The sequence below is a fragment of the Lissotriton helveticus genome, chromosome 2_1 (genome assembly GCF_964261635.1).
Source record: "Lissotriton helveticus chromosome 2_1, aLisHel1.1, whole genome shotgun sequence".
Lineage (NCBI taxonomy): Eukaryota > Metazoa > Chordata > Amphibia > Caudata > Salamandridae > Lissotriton > Lissotriton helveticus.
Window position 1 is genome coordinate 128349706 of NC_136059.1, and position 25726 is coordinate 128375431.

A 25726-nucleotide genomic window follows, 5' to 3' on the forward strand; every position below is an offset into this window, starting at 1 on the left:
TTGTCGCACAATACATACTTTGTTTGTGGTAATACTATCAATTGCCTGTTGGGTAGTCCTGGGTATGTTACATATCATTTTTGTTACCCCCTGTGTTTTTAGAACCTGCGTCATATCACCTTGACCTCAAGTCGTACAATGATATTTCCAAGAATAGATACAAACGAACAATAAGTACAGATGAAGTTGACAAGACAGATACCACTTTGCAACAATATGTTGATTTCAATTTGGGTTTGTTCTTCATTCTGGGTGCTGCATTGAATAGCAGAAAGATCAGCTGATTGACTTGTGTTGTGGAGGCTGTCAACAATCAGAAATCTATGGCACTTGGGAACATTAGAGAACTGCAAATTGCAAGAATTGCAGCACTCCAAAATAGGCTGGTTCTTGACGTGATTTTGGCTGATCGAGGTGGTGCATTTTGCATCATCGGTAGCAGTTGTCGTGTTTTTATACCTGATCACTCAACTTCAGTCTATGATGCAATCTCTAAACTGCATAAGATTGCGGCAGAAATTCACCCAGAGACTGGTATATGGACATTTTCGAACTGGATATGGACACTCTTTGTTACTTGGGGCTGGAAGCTACTGACTATTCTATGTATACGACTGGTGATACTATTTACATGCGGTACTTGTATACAATGTGGTCCTATGCTTTGCTCCATGTGCATCACTGCTTGTGCACCTGCCAAAAGAAATATTGCAAACATAAAAGCACAACAAATGTTAAATAATGAAATTACTGAGATGATGAACATCAAAGTACAGGATGCATATCTAGATTACCCCAGATAAATGAATGTCTTCATCTAATGCTGAAAGGGTCGTCTGTTGTAATTTAGCAGTGATTAGGTTAAGCATTAGCAGAAGACATCTCTTCTTTAGAGACTATCTTGTCCATTTTGTGGAATCCATTTTGTATTTCTATTGTTTGCCATGTGCTAACCATGTGCTCTGTACTACCTTTCTGTTAACTGCTCTTGAAATTTGCCTAGAGACGAGATATATTTAGTCTCTCCTGTTTCGCACATGCTCAGTTGAGCTTACAGCTGTCCCCAACTTGTAACTGTCAGGATGTGTCCACCAGAATTAGCTAACTGTCAGCCCCTCCCACTTGTTGCCAGCACACTCTCTGTATGACCTTATATGTATTTGAAACCAGCATTCTGTACTTTGTACCACCTTCATTTGAGCCCCTGTGTGGGTATAAAAGGACCAAGCTGCTTCCAGTCAGTGTGCTACCTCACACACTACCAAAGGGTGTTATGTGAATGTTGTTCCACCTCATGAGGTTAAATAAACTCTGTCTTTTCTATTCCAGCTTCTGTGCCAACTTCTTTCTATTGGTCTGAGGACTCTGTGCAGATAAGGGTGAATCTCTTGCACTGGTAGGCCTTGCTGAGGCTCACCACTACACTGGGACCCATCTACTGTGCAAGAACATGTTCTCAAGCAGGGGTGTTTTAAATCATGAATTCTTGGAGAAAGCAAGGCATGGAATTCAGAGGTACTTTGAGTTCAAAGGTCTGAATATGGGAGTCTCCAATGAGTCTAAGAAAAACAGCAAACGATGCTCATGCATAAAATGTAAAGCACAGGTGGATCTTGCAGCAGTTTATTTCTTGAGTAGTGTATTTTCTACCCCCTATAGTTCATGGAACGAGATATGTAACAGTGCTTTGATTTCAAGGCAGAGGTATTTGTCATGACCTTGAGTTCACACACAGAGTTATCTGACATAGCAGTGCACATAATTGAGCTAGCATTGCTTGATATCTCATGGTTGATACATTTCTAAAGAATGGCATATGAGGCAATATTTCAAACTAATGGACAACATATATCTAGAGCAAAACATGTGATATATTAAATGTAAAGTGCCCATCACCCACACCCATTGGAAGGGAAACATCTTCCGCCCACTGACTGCAATTGATTATTGTCTAAGCAAAGCTGAAGGAGGTAAACTTGAGTTAAACAGAATATGCTGGCCCTCTCAGGAAAAGATAGATATTTTTAGAAACCAATTGCGTTTGCCCCTGCATTTACATACTCCTGCATGCGTTTCTTTTCGGCTTCTGTGAGGGATGGGATGGCTTGTCCCAGCTCGCAATTGATTTCAATAACTCTCTCCTCAATACTCATGTCAAACTCTTCTTATTTGGAAATCACCAAGGCTTGGATTGAATTTGCCTGGAGTCAAGCAAGCCCGGCTGAAGACGGCTATAATGCCAGAAACCGGTCCTGGGAAGCTTGATTCCGGTCCAGTGAAGACATGGCTTGGCAGTTCGGGCTGGACTGTTCCCATGAGGCACAGGGTCAGACTGATTTGCATATGGCCATGTCTGAACTGGGGTTGCGGAGTGAGCTAAAGAACGGTGATGGATTAAACCCAGATCAGTTGACTGGGGGTGAGTGTTTGTATTTTCAACGCTCCGTCCATCACCACCTTTGGTTTTTCTTTGTTTGCCCTAAGTTGGCAGGGTATGCTCAGACGTGAGTCCCTTGCTCACTTTGCCACTGGAGTCAAGCAAGCCCGGTTGAAGACGGCTTTAATGCCAGAAACCGGTCCTGGGAAGCTTGATTCGCGTCCAGGGAAGACATGGCTTGGCAGTTCGGGCTGGACTGTCCCATGAGGCACAGGGTCAGACTGCTTTGCATATGGCCATGTCTGAACTGGGGTGGCGGAGTGAGCTAAAGAACGGTGATGGATTAAACCCAGATCAGTTGACTGGGGGTGAGTGTTTGTATTGTCAACGCTCCGTCCATCACCACCTTTGGTTTTTCTTTGTTCGCCCTAAGTTGGCAGGGTATGCTCAGATGTGAGTCCCTTGCTCACTTTGCCACTGGAGTCAAGCAAGCCCGGCTGAAGACGCTGTAATGCCTCAAAACGGTCCTGGGAAGCTTGATTCCGGTCCAGGGAAGACATGGCTTGGCAGTTTGGGCTGGACTGTTCCCATGAGGCACAGGGTCAGACTGATTTGCATATGGCCATGTCTGAACTGGGATGGCGGAGTGAGCTAAAGAACAGTGATGGAATCAACCCAGATCAGTTGACTGGGGGTAAGTGTTTGTATTGTCAATGCTCCGTCCATCACAACCTTTGGTTTTTCTTTGTTCGCCCTAAGTTGGCAGGGTATGCTCAAACGTGAGTCCCTTGCTCACTTTGCCACTGGAGTCAAGCAAGCCCGGCTGAAGACGGCTGTAATGACAGAAACCGGTCCTGGAAAGCTTGATTCCGGTCCAGGGAAGACATGGCTTGGCAGTTCGGGCTGGACTGTTCCCATGAGGCACAGGGTCAGACTGATTTGCATATGGCCATGTCTGAACTGGGGTGGCGGAGTGAGCTAAAGAACAGTGATGGATTAAACCCAGATCAGTTGACTGGGGGTGAGTGTTTGTATTGTCAACGCTCCGTCCATCACCACCTTTGGTTTTTCTTTGCTCGCCCTAAGTTGGCAGGGTATGCTCAGACGTGAGTCCCTTGCTCACTTTGCCACTGGAGACAAGCAAGCCCGGCTGAAGACGGCTGTAATGCCAGAAACCGGTCCTGGGAAGTTTGATTCCGGTCCAGGGAAGACATGGCTTGGCAGTTCGGGCTGGACTGTTCCCATGAGGCACAGGGTCAGACTGATTTGCATATGGCCATGTCTGAACTGGGGTGGCGGAGTGAGCTAAAGAACGGTGATGGATTAAACCCAGATCAGTTGACTGGGGGTGAGTGTTTGTATTGTCAACGCTCCGTCCATCACCACCTTTGGTTTTTCTTTGTTCGCCCTAAGTTGGCAGGGTATGCTCAGATGTGAGTCCCTTGCTCACTTTGCCACTGGAGTCAAGCAAGCCCGGCTGAAGACGGCTGTAATGCCTGAAACCGGTCCTGGGAAGCTTGATTCCGGTCCAGGGAAGACATGGCTTGGCAGTTCGGGCTGGACTGTTCCCATGAGGCACAGGGTCAGACTGATTTGCATATGGCCATGTCTGAACTGGGGTGGCGGAGTGAGCTAAAGAACGGTGATGGATTAAACCCAGATCAGTTGACTGGGGGTGAGTGTTTGTATTGTCAATTCTCCGTCCATCACCACCTTTGGTTTTTCTTTGTTCGCCCTAAGTGGGCAGGGTATGCTCAGACGTGAGTCCCTTGCTCACTTTGCCACTGGAGTCAAGCAAGCCCGGCTGAAGACGGCTGTAATGCCAGAAACCGGTCTTGCGAAGCTTGATTCCGGTCCAGGGAAGACATGGCTTGGCAGTTCGGGCTGGACTGTTCCCATGAGGCACAGGGTCACACTGATTTGCATATGGCCATGTCTGACCTGGGGTGGTGGAGTGAGCTAAAGAACGGTGATGGATTAAACCCAGATCAGTTGACTGGGGGTGAGTGTTTGTATTGTCAACGCTCCGTCCATCACCACCTTTGGTTTTTCTTTGGATTGAATTTTGAGCCTCTTCACAACCACTTTGTAGCTTCTCACGCTCAATCTTGAACTGTGGGTCTGTGGGAGACATGATGATCAGAGCTCACGCCGTCCATCAGGTAGCGCGTGGAAACCTCGCAGTAGGTAGAAGAGATCATGTTGACTAACTGGGAAACACTGCTGCATGCAAATGCTCAGTTGTACATCAGGTCCTTCACAAAGGTATCAGTGGAATAGTTGGGGATTTTCTGCACTGATCTGGCAGACTGCACTAACTCATTGACATTGTTATCTAAACATGATTGGATGAAGTTGGAGATCATCTGGAAGAAGAGGATCCTTTTCTCCCACTGCTTTTTCACTCTCCCTAGGCAATCTAGGCCTTAATGAGCATCTTTTTGGCTGTCTCAAAATCAATCTCCTCCATTGAATAGCTTTTCATTTCAACCAGGATCGTTGTTAGTTCCTTATTTTCTTTTTGGACCTTCTCGAAGGATTCCTTGTACAATACCTGATATTTTTGTATTGAACTATGGCTTGATCCACTCGTGTCTGTGCCATTTGTGCAGAGTGAGTGCTTACGCTGACAGGGCCTTGGGTGCTGGCTGCATTCGGTGGAGCTGTCTTCAAGGGTTGAGCATTAGTCTCTAATTTACAATATAAATCAACTTTTATTGCCCTGCTAATTAATGAGTTTATCCTTTGAACACTTGCTTGCTGGAAACTCTCATCTGGTGTCTTAGCCAAAGCAACTCTTCCCAAGTCTTCAGATATTTCAACAACAGATAGTAGAACATTATCCATTTGTGTTCATGCTTTACACTCAGCTTCCTCCTCTATCTCCTTTTTCAATCTCATTGACAGATCTTTTGGATAGTTTGTTGTCACTGTATTATTTCTCTCATTATAAACCATCGTCATGTTAATGGTTTTCCCATTACTGTCTATGACTTTCTGAAGGCCGTCTGTGATAGCTGACATCTGATTGGACTTGGAGCAGATTGTCTTAGTTGCCTGATTGGACTTTACGTCACTTGCATCAACAGTACCCACATTCTCACCTGCAGCAATATGTGTGCAAAGCTCCTTGCTCATCAGTGACTTTGCAGAGGAAGTCAGTGTCAAGAATGCCACTCACAAAATTAGCAGTCATGTTTTCCCACGCAGAGGGCACTTTCTTCAGAGCATCCTTGTAGGAATCTGCAGCATCCTTACATTGAGTCTCGGTCATCTTCCTGTACTCTTCTGCCATTTTTACAGCATCTTTTGCAGATGCTTCTATAACGGTGAGCTGTTCCAGGGCGAACTTCACATCGTACAACTTCTTCTCGTAGCCCCTCTTGGAGTTCACACAAGCTTCAAGCACCTCTTGGATTAAGAGAATGGTGTTATTAAAACTTGTCTTTACAGCCTGAGCCAAGGATGTGCAATCCCTGGAAGTCTTGAGAAGAGAGCTTAGGTGCTGTGGGAGCATGGCATTAACAGTGGCAGTGGGATGGAACAGAATCGTGCCTAATTATTTAAGGTCACGTGGCAAGGAACCTGTGAGGAGCCTGATCTGATTCATGCTTTTGTTTGCTGTTTTGAAGGAATTCCAGGCTTTGTTGGAAATCTGCATTAGGGTGGCAGAAAAGGACTCTGGGTATTGCATGTGCTGGTAACCACTTGCTGGTGGATTCAGGTTGATAGAGAAGTCCCCACTGGCTGATGAAATGGCTGCCAGCTCTCCTAAAATGGCAATGGAGATGGGGGCTGGCATCAGGAACTCTTTCCAGTTAGCTTACGGTTTCATAATCAGCTCAGATTCTGCCCTTATGTCCTGGTCTTTGGTAAAACTCTTCACTGCTTCTTTGAGATTAGCAGCTGTTGATTTACAGTCAGCTTCCCTCTTGCGCCCTAGCGAGAACAGTTTCAGAATAACGTTATGGGAATGAGAGATTTTAAGTGCTAACAACAACAATCTGGAGGGATATATGCTCAGTTGGAGGGGTGAACACATTAATTCTGACAGGTAACCCCAATATATGTAACCTTTAACCCCTGCTGCTCAGGTAATCTCTCTCACAAAACCAGACTTCACATTAGGGCTGCTAGAACAAGGCCCAACTTCTGATTTGGGATAAATCTAAACATTACTGTCAATTCTGTGGTAGCAAGAAACCACGGGCGATTGGGAGATACACATATATCTTTCATATAACATAACTATCTAGAGTGATCCATTAGTCTTACATGTAACAATGGAGATGGCAGAGTGTGCAATCTTTTCCGGGTGACACAAGGGCCCATTCTGTCGAGTGGCTGATCTCTCTTTGACACCTTATTACATGATTGTTTATGACATGACTAAAAGACAGGAGTACTGGAAAAAGTAACAGTAACCCAGTCACCCGTTATTTTAGCAGTGAAGGTGAGATCCTGCCTTTAGGAAATAGTAGACTATGAAGTCATTATAGTGTCAAAGAGAGAGTAGACATGGCCATACTAAGAGTAAACAGATACATTGTAGACAAGGAAAAACTACCAGTCCATACAGGCATATTAGATATAGAAATACCACATATAATAAACATGCATAGGAAGAGTAGACATACTGATCCCTATTTCCAAAACTATTTGCAACTTGTAAAAAAGATTTAGGCGCATAGTATCATGATTAGCAGGTCACTTTATTTCACTCAAATTGATGTTGCATAAATCTTGTAGATATCTTGTGATATTACCCCATGATGGTGCAATGTTTTGCAGGAGTGGGGAGTGAGAGGTTCAAGGCTTGGTCAATATTGAATGTTTATTAATGTCCATATATATCTAAGATTGTGGCCAATGCCTGCTCTCCTCCGACCCTTTTCAATGCTAACATTGTTTGGAGATTTTCTCTTTTCAGAGGCAAGAATAAAGGGGCATATTACCAAGCCCTCGATAAATGCGTTAGCAACTTTTTAAAGTCGCTAACACATTTATTTTCAATTCGCACTATTCCCAGTACATCTCTAACCTGAGTTAGAGACATATTCTTGACGTTATCTATTGCCCCGGACTGGGGGCGATAGATAACGCTAATGGGATGCAGGGTGGGCGTTCCCACGTCCAACCACATGTAAAATGTGGTTGAAGGTGTTAACACCCTATCATCAAGGCAGGCGTTGGGAGAAGGAGACCTGCGATAAACTCGTTTATTGCAGGTCTCCCAATGCCTGCTTTGATCAGGTGTTAGGCATAGATAACATGTGGGTGTGGATCATAAAGCTGAAGCCACCCCCCATATTATCAAGGCACACATTAGCGCGTGAAAGCAAAGCTTGTTTTCATGCGCTAATGTTCCATATCGCCGACTATCGCCGGATTTGATTTCGCCTACGTGATGCACGTTGATAATTACGTGCTATCACGGCGCAAAAAATGATATGAAAATGTGCGATGTGCGTTTTTTAACGCACATCTAGATAATATGCCCCAAACTTCTTTCCAGGATGAGAAGGATATAGAAACACCCCAATAATGTGTGGGGTGTCAGGTAACTGATTTCCGAAGGTAAAAACATAAAGAAAACTATGCAATTGCATGAAGGAGTTGACTTTTGTCCTGGGCTAGTCGTACACTGTTTACAAATACTCCAATGGAAATGACAACTCACAGGAGCAAATAGAAATGCACACATGTTCACCTCAATCATACCCGGGAAACTGCAAAGTGGCCCAGGTCATCTAGTTCAAAGTTTTGTGAGCTTAAGAAGGAAGAAATTATGTCCATGTGCAAAAGTGTAATTCTCTGAGCAAATCAAATATATATTCTGATCATACCAAAATATATGTAAACAAGGCTCCTAGTGACATAAGACATGTACATAGTACATATGTACCTGGTGCTACCAGAAGTAGACATGCTACATATGTAACATGTGACACCACACATGGACATACTACCTCTTACCTGGTGATATCAGCCATGGACATACTACACATGAACATGGTGAAATCATACATGGACATACACACATGTACCTGGTGGTACCAGACATGGACATAAGATACGTTTACCTGGTGAAATCAGACATGGTCATACCACATATGTACCTAGTGATACCAGACATGGACATAGTACACATGCACCTGGTGGTATCATACATGTACATACTACAGATTCACCTGGTAATACCAGACATGGGCATAATACACATGAACCTGGTGATACCAGACATGGAAATACTACATATGTACCTAGTGATACCATAAATAGACATGCTACTTATGTACCTAGTGAAACCAGACATGGACATACGGCACATGTACCTAGTAATACCAGACATGGATATACTAGACATAGTGCAGGATAGTCCTCACACAATATATTCCAGAGCAACAGAGGATAATACTAGATCTGACACACATTAATAAGCATTGTCTGAAAGCCATCAGCTTTAGCAGTACCCCAAATGTAGCCTCTCATCATGAAATGTCCCGAAAACGGGCTGGTATTTCCTCACAAGTAACTGATAAAAGTGTGACAGTAACTCAGATGGTGATGAAAATGCAGTCTGTAATTGTGAGAAATCAGGAACTGTTTACAGTGTGCCCCCACTTTCTGCCCCCATTTTGACTTCTAGGTGCTGGTTTTTACTCTGTGAAAAAAGTAAATGGTAATTTGGTAAAATTACAATTGCCAATTACAGACCCACGAAAGTCTCTAGTATATAATAAGACAAGGGGGTTTTAATCATTCAATAAGTCTCTAGTATATAATATGGCAGGGAGGTTTAGAGGCCCAGTAGAATTCCTGCACTGGAGTGTGCACTACTGTGGCGCCAACTGGCATTTTAAAAGCCAGGCCTGCCTTGCAGGCTGCTTTTAATTTGAAGTTATGTGCAAATACGGCTTTGGATTTTAAGGTACTTCCAAAGTATTAATCTGCCTTACTGTCACATATGTGTCACCCCTAAGGTCTCTCCTAGGTGCCCCACGGATAAGCTGCCTTGTAACTTTAAACAGGGACATTATAAAATATGTTTTATATGCCGTGGTGAGGGAAAACAACTGCCAATTTTGCTTTTCCTCCTTGTAATGAATGGTTCCATAGGCTAACATTGTAATATTTTACCTAAGTACACTTATTGAAAAATTATAGTTCAAGGTATCACATTAATAGTTAAGAAATATCCAGCAATTTGCCATTGTTAGACTTCTAATAGCAGTGAGAGAAAATGTTATTAAATGTTCTTTCAGATGCTTTCTCCTGGTTGGCGAGCCTCTGTCCAGGCTGAACAGGCTGCTCTAATGAGGTGTGAAAACCCCTGCTACACAGATAATGGGTTTACTGTGGAAGAAGTACAAACTACAGAGCAGATGGCAGGAAGGGGTGAGGGCTAGCCAGACTGGTCTTCAAAGAAAGAATGACCCCCACATACTGCCAACCCACTCACACAGGAACCCTGTAATTTGATTAGGGTGAGGTGTGGAAGTAGAGCGTTTAGAAAACATAACCACACCAGCAGGTTAGGTAAGCATGATCCAGCTCCTGTGGAGAGGCTTTCCCCATTTCAGATTTTGAGAGAATAGTGCTTTCTGGTACAAGAAAATGGAGGAAATGATCATATACCTGGATGGTACTCTGTGACTCATTGGTCAGCCCCTCACCGCTTGATGCCCAGGAAAACTGGATAAGTATAGAAGAGTTCCATTGCACCTAAGATCTGCTGCTAGGAGAATAAGGACTGTCCTTCTGGATTCTGTAACAGCACTACAAGGGGTTGAACTCTGAAGACAGCACCTGCTGCACAATCTGGTACTATAGCCTTTGCCTTGCTTCAAGAAGGATAAAGCAGTGAACTCACTGCAAGCAACAGGTTAACAGAACCCACCGGCATCATCTCCACCAAGAGTTCCCATCCTGTAGTGCGACCAGTGGACTTTCACGGATTTGGCCTGGTGCATTGTTGGAATTGTAGTTCACACGTCCCAAGCACCATCTAGGAGATTTCAGATCCTTAGATTGGTATTTTGGATACTTTGAAATATCGAGGAGACCCTCTGGAAGAAGGTTAGGCTGTATGGAGCAACCTTTGTAAAAAGCTCAATAAGTTGAACAGGTGCATTGTGGTAGTAGCAGTCCCAGACACTAAGAGGAAAACCAGAGCCTCTGAACCCTTGGCTTGTGCTGTGGACCACTTTCCTGCATCAAGAAACATTTCTGGAAGTAAGTGTAAACTTTAGACTTTGTCCTTGTCCTGCTCCACCTTTTTTAAACCTTTGTGTGCTATTTGCTTTTAAGTGCTAGTTTTAATTTTAATCTTTTACAACTCATATCTATGGGTCCCTACATTGGACTTTTGATCATTTTGGTTTCTATTAATTTATGAAACTATAACCTATTATATTATTTATAAACTGGTGTTGTTTTTTCAACATGTCTTACCTATTAAGTGCATTGGTGTTTCCAAATGTTTTACAAATCTGTCTCCTAAGTTGCGCCTTTCTGATCTTTCCATTTACCAAGGGTTGAGCAAGGTAATAATATATTGAGACCGAGACTGACCCTCTTATTGTGTTTGTGGCCCTATTTCTAGTGGCAAGTCAATACTTACTAACACCAATAATCAACTTACCAGCAATAATTAATAGGAACCTTGGAGTTCGTTAATAAATAAGTAATTACAATGAGAGTCAATAATTCTTAGTTGGATTTTGCTGGTAATTCCTCATTTTTCCTAGACTTTCACATGGAGGTTTCAGCAGCCTAACTCACTGTGTAAAATTAATGAGATAAGTGGTACTAGAGCGGATTTTATAATTCTATTGGTATCTGTTGTTTTCAACCCTGAAAAAATTAAGGGGAATCTTGTACCTCGGACGGCCTCCATGAAAAGGGAGGAAACATTTACTGTTATAAAATAATGAGTATACTTTGGAAGACATTTTATACTCCACAATGGAAAGAGTAAAGAATATTAAATGAAGTTGTGTTTGTGGGCCCTTTCTATATATTGCAATCACTGAGGTTGTTTGAGACCACGTAGTGTCATCAGACCACAGGTCGAGCTTCATCACTGCTTGAATGTGTATGTTCCTTTGGAGATTATGAGTACAAGGGCTACTTTGTGTCTACAAAGACTCTTAAGTCAAATGTTGCCTTCTTGTAAGTAAAGCACTTATATTGTACATGCTGAAATGTGTTAGCGCTGAACTATAATAAACAATGGTTTTGTGCATTCCTAGATATTGATTATTTTCCCAAAGTGCAACACCCTGTTAATTATGTAAATAAATGTAATAAAATGTTGAATTGTTTTTTTATTGGTGTGGTGTTATATGGTAGGAAATAAAATTAATACATTTATGTTTTAATTTTATTTTTTTGTATATATTGGCCTAGGGCTTCAGAAGGTCACACATATGCCAAGATGCGTCACTTTTTAAAAACGGCGCAACGTGGTTCAAGATTCTCGCTGCAATTACGTCAAGAAAATGATGCACCAGTGGCATTAACCTGTCAGAAGGAGCTCTGTTTGTTTCCCCTATGATGGCGCACAATGGATGCCATGGGCCAACACAGGCACGCTTGTGCTATGGTGCACGGATGACTGTGTTGCGGAGTTGATTGATGTTGTGGCTCCAGCTCGTCTCGAGACGTCTGCAGGTGTGTCTGAACTAGAGTAGGGCAGGAGTGAACTAATTTTCCTTCTTGAAGGGTTGTTTACCCGGTTTCTTCTTGATGGGTGCCAGGGCGTTGGTGCAGCGAGACATCCATTGGTGGACGTTGTGCACTGCGGTATTGGTGTCTGTAAGCGTTGGCAGAGGGGTGGTGCTGAGGTAGTTGACAAGAAGTTCTTCTGTGGCCTTGATCCAGCTGCGACAGGGAAGGGAAATTATGGTGGTGGTGTACGGTGGGCATGGTGAAGGCATGATGTATACAATGATGGACGGTCCAGGAGAGTTTGGTGGTGTGGCTCTAGTTGAATGTACCCACTGGCAGAAGAGACGGGGTCTAGCGTGTGTCTGGCTATGTGGGTTGGTGTGGTGACTAGCTGCTTGAGCCTGGTATTGGCGAGGTTCTCCGGGAGGGTGTTTTTATGTCTGGTCACTCGGGTTGTCCAGTTGGAAGTTGAAATCTCCAAGTAGGATGTAGTCAGTGGATCGGAGAGCCTGGGGTATGATGAGGTCTACAGTAGCATCAGTGAATGGGGGTCAGGTCCAAGGGGCCTGTAGATGAGGGTACCTGCTGAGGGTGGTATTGGGCCTGGTCCGGATCTGGAAGTGGAAGTGTGCCATTTGCCCATTAGAGTGCGTGGTCAGTAGGACTGTGCTATTGTAGATGATGGCAATGTCTCCACCTGGGCAGTCAGGATGGTCCTTGTGGGTGATGTTGTAGCTGGTTGGTCCAGATTTCTGTGGCATGTTTTTGGAGGGATCAAAAATTGAGGAGGATCAAATTGAGCCAGGTTGAGTGAGCTGTTGGTCGGGTGGGCAGCAAGAGGCCCTGGTGTGTTGATGTGGCAGAAGGTGTTTTTCAGTTTCGGCAGGCCAATGGTGCAACTGTATTCTTTTGTGATGCTAGAAGGCAGGCAGCGTGGTGTCCAGGGTTGAGGGTGAGGAGGGTGCCTGGCAGTGGACGTGGTCCATGCACGGACAGTGCAGATGAGCTTGCCTTTGGCACACATTTGACGCACCAGTGGCACACCCGCCTCACATGGCTGCACAGTGGCCGCCATTAAGTAGTGATGTGGGGTGCCTAGACAGCTGGGAAGCAGCAAACACTGGAAAGGACACTGGAGGGGGTGTGGCTGGGGGCATCGCAGCATCAACGAGGGAGGGAAGGTGGAAAAAAGAATTGTACAAAAGCACATGAAAGCCAAAGCCAAACAAAGTAAGGAAAAAAATACAAAGCCAAAGGTAAAAAGCAATGGAGAAGAGCTGAAAGAGCAACACGAAGAGCAGAAAAGAGGGACAGGAGGGTAGTCAAGCAGCAGAGCAGTGACGCTCTACCACTGGACCATCAACGATGATGTGCAGGCAGGAGCCTCCAAGAGGAAGAGGGCCTCAAACATCTTACCTTTGGGCATCAGCAGCAGATGGGGACAGCAGCAGCAGCTACCAGACGGCACTGCGTTCTGGGAAAGGAGTGGTCCACTAAGGGATACTCCCCTGTACAAACAAGAGCTCACTACCAGGGAGAGAGGAAAGGCAGCACCACCCGGTTTCCTCTTCTAATCTAACTGTGGCAACCAGATTCCATGTTCCATAGTTCCCAAGTGACTAACAATAGATCAAGCGGCATACCGATGGGCCTGAGCCCAAACTGGCCCTCGTGCCCTTGGCTCCCGCTGCCAACAATGGCCGATCTCAGCAACTTGAGCCAGTTAGTGGAGTACCACACTAGTCTTGTGTGGTGTCCTGGCAATAGGCATCCTCCGCAGGGCACGGATTGCTCGAATTCTACCTGGGTCGGGCCAAAAGGATCTGAGGCAGAGGAGCGCACAGCGGGAGCTGCTTGGGAGAAGAGCAGGCCTAAGATCGGGATGAAAGGTCTTGCTCCTGCTTCCCCGCAGCAGCCACCATTAAGTAAGGGAGGGGGAGGGAACGTGCAGGTGGTAAGTGGATGCCGGGGCTGTAACTGCGGAAAAAAAGTACACAGGCACAACAAAACCAACAGATGGGTACAGAAACAACGGACGGGCACAATTACAGAGGGAGAAGTAACAATAATTGAGCAGAATGCAAGAGCAATAGTGCAAGCACAAGTGGGAAAAAGCTGCAGTGATGATACAAAGCGCAATTACTGGATGCCAGCAAGGTGGGCACTCAGCACACTGTGGTCTCGAACCCTACCAGGGTTGGGCCAAGAGGATCTGTGGTGGTGCATGGCACAGTGGAGCCGCTGCGGAGATTAGCAGGCCTCAGACCAGGGTCACAGGACTTGCTCACGCTCCCCCGCAGCAGCGGCCATTAGGAAGGGGAGGGGAGGGACTGTGCAGCTGGGAGACGGAAGTGGGGGGTAACAACAGGAAAAAGTACACAGATACAACAAAAACAACGGATGGGCACAGAATCAATGGATGAGCACAATTACTGACGGAGTAATAACAATTATTTAGCAGAATGCAAGAACAACAGTTTGAAAAAGCTACAGTGATGATTCTTACAGGAAGGGACAAGCTCAATTACAGGATGCCAGTGGGGTGGGCCCTCAGCACTCAGTGGTTTTGAACCCTACCTGAGTTGGGTCAAGAGGATCTGAGTCGGAGCAGGGCACAGCGGAGCTGCTGGGGAGAAGAGCAGGTCTCAGACCAGGGTCAGAGATCCACAATCATGTAGCTCACAAATGTGAGAATGCACATGTAGCAAATGTCATACAACATGCCTTTTAACATGCCCACCTACCATACACAAGGACAAAGAGTCTGCGGTCACAGGGGGTAGCCTTGTAGACAAACTTTCCTCAAAGGTCCTGCCCCTCTGTCACACAACTGCAAATGCTGGGAGAGGTGTGAACAAAGTTGGTGTGACAAAGGGTCCGGACCCATGAGGAAAGTCTGAACATAAGCCTGACTCTGGAGGCGGTGTTCTGCATATTTTAGAGCTTGTAGAGCAGATACTTTTTCATGCCGGCATAGAGGACGTTTCCATAGCCCAGTCTTTTTTGACTTGTGGGGATCCATTTGAAGATCTTACAGAGGATGCAGAGGGAGTTATGTTCTGTTATAAAATTCTAACCATGTCATAACCTTTTCCGTGCTGATGACGAGCTGAGCTTGTCATGCAGCACGGTGGCGCTGTGCTGATGAAGAACTGAGCTCGTCATGGCCTCCGCGGAATGCCCACGCGGGGATCATTCTCCCGCTGTGCTCGGCGTTCCATTGAGCGGGCGTGGGCATGACAAGCTCCGCTCGACATCAGCACAGTGCCACCATGCTGCATGACGAGCCGAACTCGTAATCAGCACCCCGGTGCCGTGCGCGGCCCCCTCCCCCCGCGCCGCGGGGGAATTAGCACTGCGGTGATGCGGTTAAGAGATTTTCTGAAGCCCAGCAGGTCAGTGCATGATCTGATTTCCAGGTGAAAGGAATTCCAAAATCTGGGTGCCTGAGTTGCAAACCTACAGCCCCCTTGTTGCTTCAGCTTGAAGGAGGGAGTTGCCATGAGATAAAGGTGAGCCAAGCGTAGGTTACGTTAGGTAGTGGACCTTTGAATAAAACTATTGCTGAATTTGGGGATCCGTCCATGTAGCGATTTAAAGACCAGACATCCTACTTTAAAGGCGCAGTACTGGGCGATTGGAAGCCAGTGCAGATTCCTCAGTAGTGGGGAGACATATTGCCATCTAGGTTGCTGGTGGATCAGACTGGCCACTCGATTCTACACCAACTGAAAACTTCAGGTTAAGAATAGTGGCATACCAAGGTAGACTGAGTTTGCGTAGTCTAAGTGGGATATAATTGTGGCTATTACAACCTGTTTCAATGCCGCCTGTGTGAGAAGTCTGCTGATCCTTCTAATCTTCCGTAATTGGAAGAAGCAGGTTGAAATCACAGAGCCAACTTGGGTTTTTAGTGACAGGTCATTATTTATTGTGACACCAAGACATTTTGCAGCAGGAGAAGGGGTGGGGGAGGGTCCTCGTTCCGTTGGCCAAAAGTGTTGTCGCCAGAAGTTGTGGCCTATCTGTCAGGACCAGTTTGGTCTTCCCTGGGTTAATCTTTGAATGGTTACAGTCCATCCAATGGCAGATGTGCAGCTTGGTAAACTGAAATTCAAAGGCTGATTGAGGTGAGTTGTCGATGGTGGACATTAGTCGTAGATCATCAGCGTAATTGATTGTGGCAACTTTCCTTTCCTTAAGAGACCGGATCAGAGGCAGAAAGTAGATATTAAAAAGATGGGGGCGTGGCCAAGTAAGATGGCGGAGCGGTCGTGATCATGCTCAGCTCCACACCTTAAGGATCGTGCTATGCCTTTACCTGGTGTCTGGGGACGGTGATTTTCGCCTCCTCAGTGTCCGCACTGAGAGCTGGGAGCTCTCTGGCCGGCAGATGATGTCTGCGGCCCTGTGGGACGGGCCTGGATTGAGAGGAGATCTAGCGGGGTTCCCGGGCTCCGGGTGCCATTTTAGAGGTGCCTGAGCCGGGAGCATCGAGTCCGTTCCAGAGCGCCGGGGTGCTCAGGAGAGGGCCCGTCTGGTCATGGAAGGGCTCCCCGATGGGGCGCTGTGGCAGGGACAGGTCGCATTGGAGTTTGGCGTCGGGCGGTGAGCAAGGATCCAGGCGGAGGGACGCACTCCGGTGAGGGCACCACTGATGTGGTAACGTGTTGTGGTGGCGCTTTCCTAGCAGGGCGGAGGCGGAGACGTCCCGGGATCTTGTGAGGCTGTGTGGCTGGGTCCCCAGCGTTCCCCGCAGAAGACAGCAAGATGTTTCCAAGCCACAAGCTAGGAGTAATAAAATGCACTAACATTGGTGCGTTCAGTGCAGCAAGATGTTCTGCATGAAGAGATAAGCACTACAGCTTAGCGTGCCTGACTTCAAGATGGCGGCGGTTCTGGGTCCGGTGCTGGTGGTGGCATGAAGACAGGGAGCACAACTGGACAGTAAATGGTGTAGAGCGGTGAGGAGGCGACTCTATCAGGAGAATTGATTGTTGGTCTGGAAGCAGTCTGTGGCTTTAGAGGGATCTTCAGCTGGTTGTACCTTCCCTGGGGGTGACCCCACGGTCCTGCCAGCCCTGTGCACTCAATCCGGTGTTTCCAACGGGGGTTGGATCTTCTTGGTCATCAGGGGCACTCCTTGAGACACGGAGCTCCAGTCATCTAGTCCCTTGCCAGGATTTGGTGTTCCCTGAGAAGTGCACAGGTTTGCGGAAGGGACCATATGCCTCCTAAGAAACACACTACCAAAGTATCCCAGTACTTTAAGGCCTCGGAAAAGACACCCTCACCAGAGGTCACCTCTAACATGACGGAGATGGCGCTTACGCGTGAGGACTTGGTGGCTACCCTCTGGGACTTCAAGGTGAAATTATGTCTAGAGTTCCAACAGGAACGTCGGTCATCTGTGGACCAACTGAAGGCTGACCTCACTGAATAGCTTACAACTCTCCTGCAGGATGTGGATGCAGTGTGTACCCAAATCCTGGAGGTGGAAGGGCAAGCGCAGAATCTGGTGGCGGCTCAAACCAAAATGCAAGATACACAGCAGGTCCTACAAGCCTAGATTCAGCAAGTTATGCTTAAAGCAGAGGATTTGGAGAATAGAACCCGGATTGAGAATATTCGGATCAAGAATCTGGAGGAGGGGGTGGAAGGCCCGGATTTGGAAGCATTTGTCACTGGTCTCTTTGCTGAACTACTTGTACCTAGACAAATCAAAATCAAATTAGACCACTGCGTGGGTATGTTATCGGCAGGAAGTCGCAAGCGTCCTCGAGATGTGTTGGTCAAGCTCCATTCTTTCTGGGTGAAAGAAGCCACCCTCTCGGCTGCAAGGAAACAGAAAGAAGTGTCCTTTCAGGGCCATAGCTGCTCTCTCTTCCAAGACCTGGCCTACGCAACCCTCGCCCACTGGCAAAGTTGAGACCAATCACCGCTAAGTTGCAAAAAGATAAAATGAGCTACAGGTGGTCCTTTCCCTTTGGCCTCATCTTTGAACATGGCAACAAAACTCACCACATCTCCGAACTTTCGGAGGGGGTGCGTATTTCCCCATCCAGAAGAGTCGCCCTCCTCAGAGTTTTCATTAGCGGCAGAGCACCATCAAGAGTCAGCCCCAACCCTTGGCAGATGGTCACGAGGCATTGTTGAGTCTTCTTTGTCCTACGGGGGTGTTCCTGGCCGCAGAGTTTCATGCTTTCTGTTTGGTGGTATTTCCATGTGGAGGCCGAAGTTGGAGGTTTTATGGATGGATGGTCCGTTGCGTGGAGCCTCAAGGGTAACGGGGGACACTGGTTTCATCCTTCATGGCCTTTGATGTTTTTATTCCTGGGATTGCCCTTGCTAGATGAGGTTTCCGCTTAGACATCGTTGATGGAGATTTAGGAAGGATCCCATTTCTGGACACATGGCCGTGAGGACTCACTGACGCTTCCCTTCCCCTTTGGATATTTCTACCCTCCTGCCTGCTCATCAGGAGCTCTTTAGACTTTTCAAGTTAGACTGGATAATGACGGCGCCGCTGTTGGGCTCCCTGGCGGAAGGGGACGCTGGGGCTCCATTGGCTGCACAAATTGGTATACCAAGGACACCGAGGTTTTTATTTTTCTTGTTTATTTGATATTATGTTGTTCCCTAGTTTTCAAGATTTAGCAATCGGAAGGAGCGGGTCTTGTCTGTGTTACCCAGTATACTTCCTTTTAGGTCTGGGGGGTTTTTGGGCCGTGGACCTATGGATCCTACGATTTTGAGTTTTAGGATTAATTTGAGGGCGGGTTTTGGGGGGGATGGTACCCGGTGGTGACTGTGGGAGGTGGCTTTGTATTCTTGATCTTTTCTTTTTTGAGAAACGGGCTTATGTCCTTATGTTGCTTAGGGGGGTAGGCAGGGGGCCCTGTTGGGAAGGTTGGTCATGTAATCAGTGTAAACTGCTTTGTTCAGTGGGGCGATGGTTAGTGGGGCGGTGTGGAGAGGGGGGTTGCACTTTTTGATGGTTAACATTGCCAATTGGAATGTTAAGGGATTGAATTCCGCACAGAAGTGCCAAAAAATTTGGAAATACTTGAATGACCACAAATTTGAGGAGGTAGCATTGCAAGAGACTCATCTCAAGAGAGCAGAGGTCCCTAGACTGCGTCACTGGAGCTATCCATTGATGTATACCTCCTCTGCGGCAACAAAACACAATGGGGTGGCCTTGCTCTTTCATGTCTCGGCAAATTTCCAATTAGAGGCTGTCAAGCATGACAGGGAGGGGAGATTGTAGTTGAAGGTCGACTGAGAGGCAAGCTTTGCACCTTTGTTTCATTGTACGCTCCTAACTCGGGACTCTCTGTCTTCCTTTCACACACTCTTGATCAAATAGGGGGGTTTGCCAAAGGTCCAATTGTGCTCATGGGGGATTTTAATCTTACGTGACAGGGGTCTCTCGATAGTTCTAGTACTAATAAGGCTTCCACTAACACCTTTTCTAGCAGGGTGTGGCAGAAAATCACCGACCTGGGGTTACTTTCTGCTTGGCGTTCCTTACACCCAAATACCAAAGATTACAGACATTTATCACATGTACATAGGACGTACTCCAGAACTGATTATATTTTTATTAGCCAATCCCTTGTAGGGGCCCTTCAGGCTGCTCGGATTCTTCCGATAACAATCTCAGACCATAGTTTGATCACCCTGGGCCTCTCATTGGTCTCTTCGGTGGTATTTCCCATTAGCTCTCACTTGAGACTCAGTGGCCAGAGAGGCCATAAGAGCGGCTATCGCTGACTTTTTTTGTGCATAATGATCTGCATGACACATCCCCACAGAACACTTGGGATGCCTTTAAGGCCGTGATCCGTGGGAAATGCATTCAACTTAATTTGACATTGAACAAACAAAGGGCGAGGGAAAGGGAGGCTCTTAAGAAGGAATTGGAGAATGTAGAGCAAGCACATAAAGCCAATCCAACCCGAGTTCTTCAGAGACAGCTCACCGCTCTCAGGGGTAAACTAAGGGCCATATATATTTCAATCGGCCGGATTTCACTCTGCTAAAAATTCAGCAGCTTCTTACGCGCAGGGCAATAAGGTGCGCTCAGGGGGATTCTAGATCGTCAGGGACACCTCACACACTCCGACTCCGCTAAAGCAAACCTTTTGGGGATTTTTATGGTCAACTCTATCAGGGCACTACTCTAGACACTACGCGCCAACAACAATTTTTAGACTCCCTTGCCCTCCCGCAGATTAACAGGGCATCCGCTGAATTGTTGGATTCCCCCATAATGCCAGAGGTGGTTCGAGAGGCTATCTCGAGAGTTAAATTGCATAAATCCCCGGGACTTGATGGCCTTATAGCTAATTTCTACCGGTGCTTTTCGACAGAGCTCATTCCTCATCTTACGGCCCATTTCAAGCCATTGCCTCCGACTCCCAGGTCTCCGGCTCAATGGTGGAGGAGGTGATTGCGGTAATCCCCAAGCCTGGTGAGAACCCACAACTCTGCGGCTCTTACAGACCCATTGTGCTTCTTAATTTGGATGCTAAGCTTTATTCCGTAATCTTAGCAGCGCGATTGGATACTCTGATGCCGGAATTAATCCATCCCAACCAATCTGGTTTTATAAAAGGAAGGCAAACACATGATAACATCAAGCGTACATTCCATCTGATCGAGAAAGCTTCTAGGTTTAAGATCCCCACAGTACCAGTGGGTCTGGATGTGGAAAAAGCCTTTGATTGGTTGGACTGAGCCTTCCTCTTCTTAACTATGCGGAAATTCGGGTTTGGCGACACGTTTCTTAATATGTTGAAGGCCAACTATTACCATCCCACCTCCCGAGTGATGGTAAATGGTTGCTCTACCGTCCCTTTTAGTTTGAGCAGAGGCACCAGGCAGGGGTGCCTCCTTATGCCCCTCTTGTCTGCCCTTAGTATCAAACCCTTAGCGGTCAGGTTTCAGGCCAATGATGAGATCCGGGACATTACCTTTGGCGGCTTTGAGCATAAGACCTTTTTTTCGCTGATGACATCCTCCTTTCAATTTCAGACCCGGTGAATTCATTACCGGTGGTCCAAAAAGAACTATGCAGCTTTGAACAGGTAGCAGGGTTTAAGATAAATTTCACGAAATCCTTCATACTTAATCTTACCCTTCCTCCTACGGAGGTGCTTCGCTTGAAACTCCTGACTTCTTTTCAATGGGCTAAACGCTCCTTACTCTATGTGGGAGTGCATCTCACGGCTAGGCTGGGTGAACTGTATAAAGCGAACTACCCTCCTCTGATAACCCAGCTCAAACAGGACCTTAAACATTGGTCGCCCCTCTACATTTCTTGGCTGGGGCGAAATAGTGCGATAAAAATGACGGTTCTACCTACATTTTTGTATTTATTCCAGGCCCTTCCTATAGAATTGGAGAGTACTATGTTACCAAGCCTCCACACTTTGATCACTAAATTCATCTGGCAAGGAGGGAGGGCAAGCCTGCCCTATCATGTGCTCTGACGCCCTCGTGATAACGGCGGATTGGCCATACCTGACTTTACTTTATATTACCAAGCTGCTCAATTGCGAGTCTCCGTTGAGTGGTCGGCCAGGGAATCCGACAAGCACGGGCTCCATATGGATTGCTCAGTCATAGGGCGTTATATCTGGGATGTGCTGTGGAAGCCCAGGAGAGATCATCCTCCCAATGCATATCTTAGCACCCCCACCCGCACAACTCTGACTATTTGGGATAAGGTTACAAAAAGGGAGGGTTGGAGTTCATTCCCCTCCTCCTTACATGCCTATTCATTTTAATCCAGAATTCCCCCCGGCGCTACATGAGGGTACCTTTGACCGTTGGAGGGAGGGGGACTGCCTAAAAATATCAGACCTGTTGCGTTATGGGGAGGTCTTGACGTTTAATGAATGTAGGAAGGAATTTGCGCTCCCGCAGAGTGAATATTACCATTACCTTAGTGTCACGACACCTCCCATTAGAGAGGTGGCTACTAGAGATCTTACGGAAACTGAGAAATTTGTGGCTCTTACGGCAGACACCTCAGATCTCTGTTGGAGGGGATGTGGGTTTCAGGGGGACTTCAGGCTTATTTGGTGGGACTGCCCTAAGATTCACCCATTCTGGGATGAGATTTTATCTCACATCAAATACATATTGGGTTATCCGATTCCGGCTTCCATTGACTTTGCTCTCCTTGGGATTAAAGAACCCACCTTAATCAGGCAAACTAAGTCTGACAAAGTGATTATGTGGACGTGTTTGGGAGCTGCCAAGCTCACTATTCCAGCTGCTTGGAAAAAGACAGAGACTCCAGCAACCTCGCTGTGGCATGCCCGACAGTGGAGGATACTTTCCATGAAACGTCTGGTGGACATTTTTCGGGACACTTATGAAGATTTTGTGCTCAGATGGGGTCCTCTGGTGGTCTTCCTGTCTCAGGGTTTGCCTTGTGCGGTTTATCCTCCGACAATGCGGGCCATGCACCTTTTCCAATTATAGGTTTGCCTTTTATCATGGTGTCACCCTACGGCCCTTAAGTTATATCTTGGGTCTACCTTAACCTCTGCACTAGTCAATATGCCAAGTCAAGACTTGCCTCCTATGTATTAATGTCTTGCTCTTTTTTCTTTATAATTTAGTCACCACCGGTTGGGGGTGGGGGGATTGTTTTTTTTGGGGGGGTGTTCTATGTTCTTTAAAATAGCGTCATTTGTTCTGCACACGGAGGTAGTGGCCGTGGGAACGTGTGAAGCTGAACCCATCATAGCCGAATGTATCGCCACCCCAGACCCTGCATACTCTCTGGTGCGCTTGAGGTTATTACCCTCTCTGTTATGTCTTATTTGATGCTCAATAAAAAGGAATTTAAAAATAAAAAGATGGGGGGATAGCGAGGAACCCTGTGGGATCCCGCAAGTGGTTTTTAATGTTGGTTCCGTGAACTGGGCTGTGCTGACTGACTGGGAGTGATCCTCTAGAAAGGAATTGATTCAACTGAGGGCTGATCCCTGGATGCCTGTCTCTTTGACATGGTCCACCAAGATACCTTTATCACCCATGTCAATGGCAGCAGAGAGATCCATTAGCACCAGGGACTGAGGGATGCCCCTGTTCGTCTTCTCTCGCACGGAGTCTACAACCGACAGTATTACCATATCAGTTGAGTGGGCAGGGCAGAACCCAGCTTGGTGTGAATGGAGATAGTTGGATTGTTCAATGAAGTTGGACAGGCACTTAGCCACATGGTCCTCCAGTACCTTAGACAGGTATGGGAGCAAGGAGTTTGGATGGTCTTTTGACAGGTTATGGAGGTCAGCTCCTGGTTTCTTAAGAAGGAGAACCACAATTGCCTCTTTAAAAGCCTTGGGGACACAACCCTGGGATAAGGACTCATTCAGAAGAGAGAGGGCAGATTTTAGGTCCTGGAATGCCTGTATGCTAATGGCCGGGATGTGTTAGAGAGAGCAAGGATTTCCAGTAATAAAATGGAATATCTCGTGGGAGGTGCTTGTAGGAATGCTAGCTTTGATGGTGGAAATATTTTCGATAAAGAAGTTGTTCAAGGAATCGCAGAGTGCTTGAGTGGGTGTGGGTTTTATTAAAACTCTACCCGGGTTGGACAGTTCATTTACAATAGCGAAGATTTCTTTGGATCTGTTATTAGAATTCAGAATTCTGGAGAAGTCAGCAGCTTAAGCGATTAAGATAGCTGTTTTATATTCTCTCATAGCAGTAGCTGGTGTGGTCCATGGGGGCAGGAAGGCTGTCGAGGGCAGTCAGCCACTAGGTTTTTTTCCATGCCAGTGGGTGGTTATGAAGATGAGGACTTATATTCCCTCTCTGTAGAGTTTCATGCAGCTGTTGGTCATCCAGATCGTGAATTCCTGCATTTCTTCCTGGAAGTTGAGTCTGGTGGTGTTGGGTTCCTTGGTGAGGGAGAGTATGAGCTGGGTGTCCCCGGCATAGGATACTTTGCTGAGGCTATGCTGTTGGACACTGGTGGCGATGGGGGCCATGTGGATGTTGAAGAGGGTTGGGCTGAATGATTATCCTTGGGGCACTCCGCAGTTAGTTTTTGTGTTTTAGGAAGGGTGGCAGTCTGATCCTTCGGCTTCTGTCGGTGAGGAATGATCGGATCCAGTCAAGGATGGTTCCTTGTATGCTGGCGTCATGTATACTGCCCGCTAGTGTGTGGTGATAGATGGGGTGGAATGCTGCTGACAGGTCAAGTAGAATCAGGGCTGCGGTGTGGACTTGGTCGAGGAGGATGCGGATGTCATCAGTGGCGGCAAGTAGCGCTGTCTCAGTGGTGTGGTTGCTGCGGAATCCAGATTGAGATGGGTCCAGGGTGGCATTATCCTTGGCTTAGCTGGGGGTTTGGTGAATTCCTGGATGGCGTTGAACATGTCTTTGGAGTTGGTGGAGCAGGCGACAATTTTGTTGTGGATGAAGGTCTTTATATTTGTACAGATGCTTTGGTGGTATTTTGTCATGGCGTTCTTGTAGGTGGTGAAGTTTACGGGTGTCTTGCTGTTTCTTCTGTTCTTCTCCGGGGGTCTGCAGGTTCGTCTGGATTTTTTGAGATCGTGGAGAACAAGGCTGCTTTTCTGGTTCGCTACCTGTCGTAGTTGTGTAGCTGGGTGAGTTTGTCTGCACAGTTGGATATCCATGTGTGGAATTCCCTGGCAGCGTGGTTGGTGTCGGCTACAGTAGTGGAGGTTTTGCAGTTGAAGGTGGATTTCAGCTGCTCCTCTGTGACTCTGCTCCAGTTCCTTTGCGGGGCGCGTGGTTCGGGTTTGGCTGGCTTGGGTTTATCGCTGAGGAAGTGTACGCAGTTGTGGTTGGTCCATGGGTGTTGCGTGGTGTAGCTGAAGTGTACACTGTTTTCTCCTGTGAAGGTGAGTCGGTGTGGTGAAGAGTTGTTTTAATCCAATGCTGGCAAGCTTTTCATCCGGAAGGTAATGATGTTGGGGTCATTGGTGTTGTTGAGGTGGAAGTCCTGGTCACTGATGAGAATGTAGTCCATGGAGGAGATGGCATGGAGTGCGATGAGGTCAGTAATGGTGTTGGCCAAGCAGTCCAGGTGGTCTGTAGGCAAGTGTGCAGCAGAGAGTGGAGTTGGGGCTGGTCTGGACCTGAAAGTGCCGGTCTTTGGCGGCAGATAAAGTGTCGCTGGAGGTGAAGAGGCATAGGGGGATGTATGACGTTATAACGCATACTATTACTCCGCAGACCATTACAACGCGACTTTTACTCCGCATACCGTTACAACGCATAGCGCCTTGGGGCGCTGGATAGTGGTAAGTATAATTTACTATTCTAACTCCAGTCCCCATGGACCCTAGGGAAGGTGTTGGATAGTAAATTATACTTATTCCCTATCCTAGAGCGCCCCCCAGCGCAATGCGTTGTAATGGTATGCGGAGTAAAAGTCGCGTTGTAATGGTAGTGCGGAGTAAAAGATGCGTTGTAACGGGTGTATACCGGCATAGGGTGCTTTTGTGCGCCATGGCAAGGATTCCTCCCGGGTGGTTGGGGCGGTTCTCCCACTGGATCTTGTATCTGTCCAGGATACCGAGGGCGATGTCAAGGGCATAGAAGGTGGTGGTCCAAGTGTCTGTAAAGAAGGTGATGATGCGTGATAATGTGTCCCAGATGTTCCAGATTTCCAAGGCGTGT

The 25726-nt window shown here is 46.8% G+C and overlaps 1 pseudogene; it reads right to left on the reverse strand.

The window, feature by feature from the left end:
• LOC144820073 (uncharacterized) overlaps window positions 1-23202 on the reverse strand; it is a 105426-nt pseudogene extending 82224 nt beyond the window's left edge.
• Between the last annotated feature and the right edge of the window lie 2524 nt (window positions 23203-25726).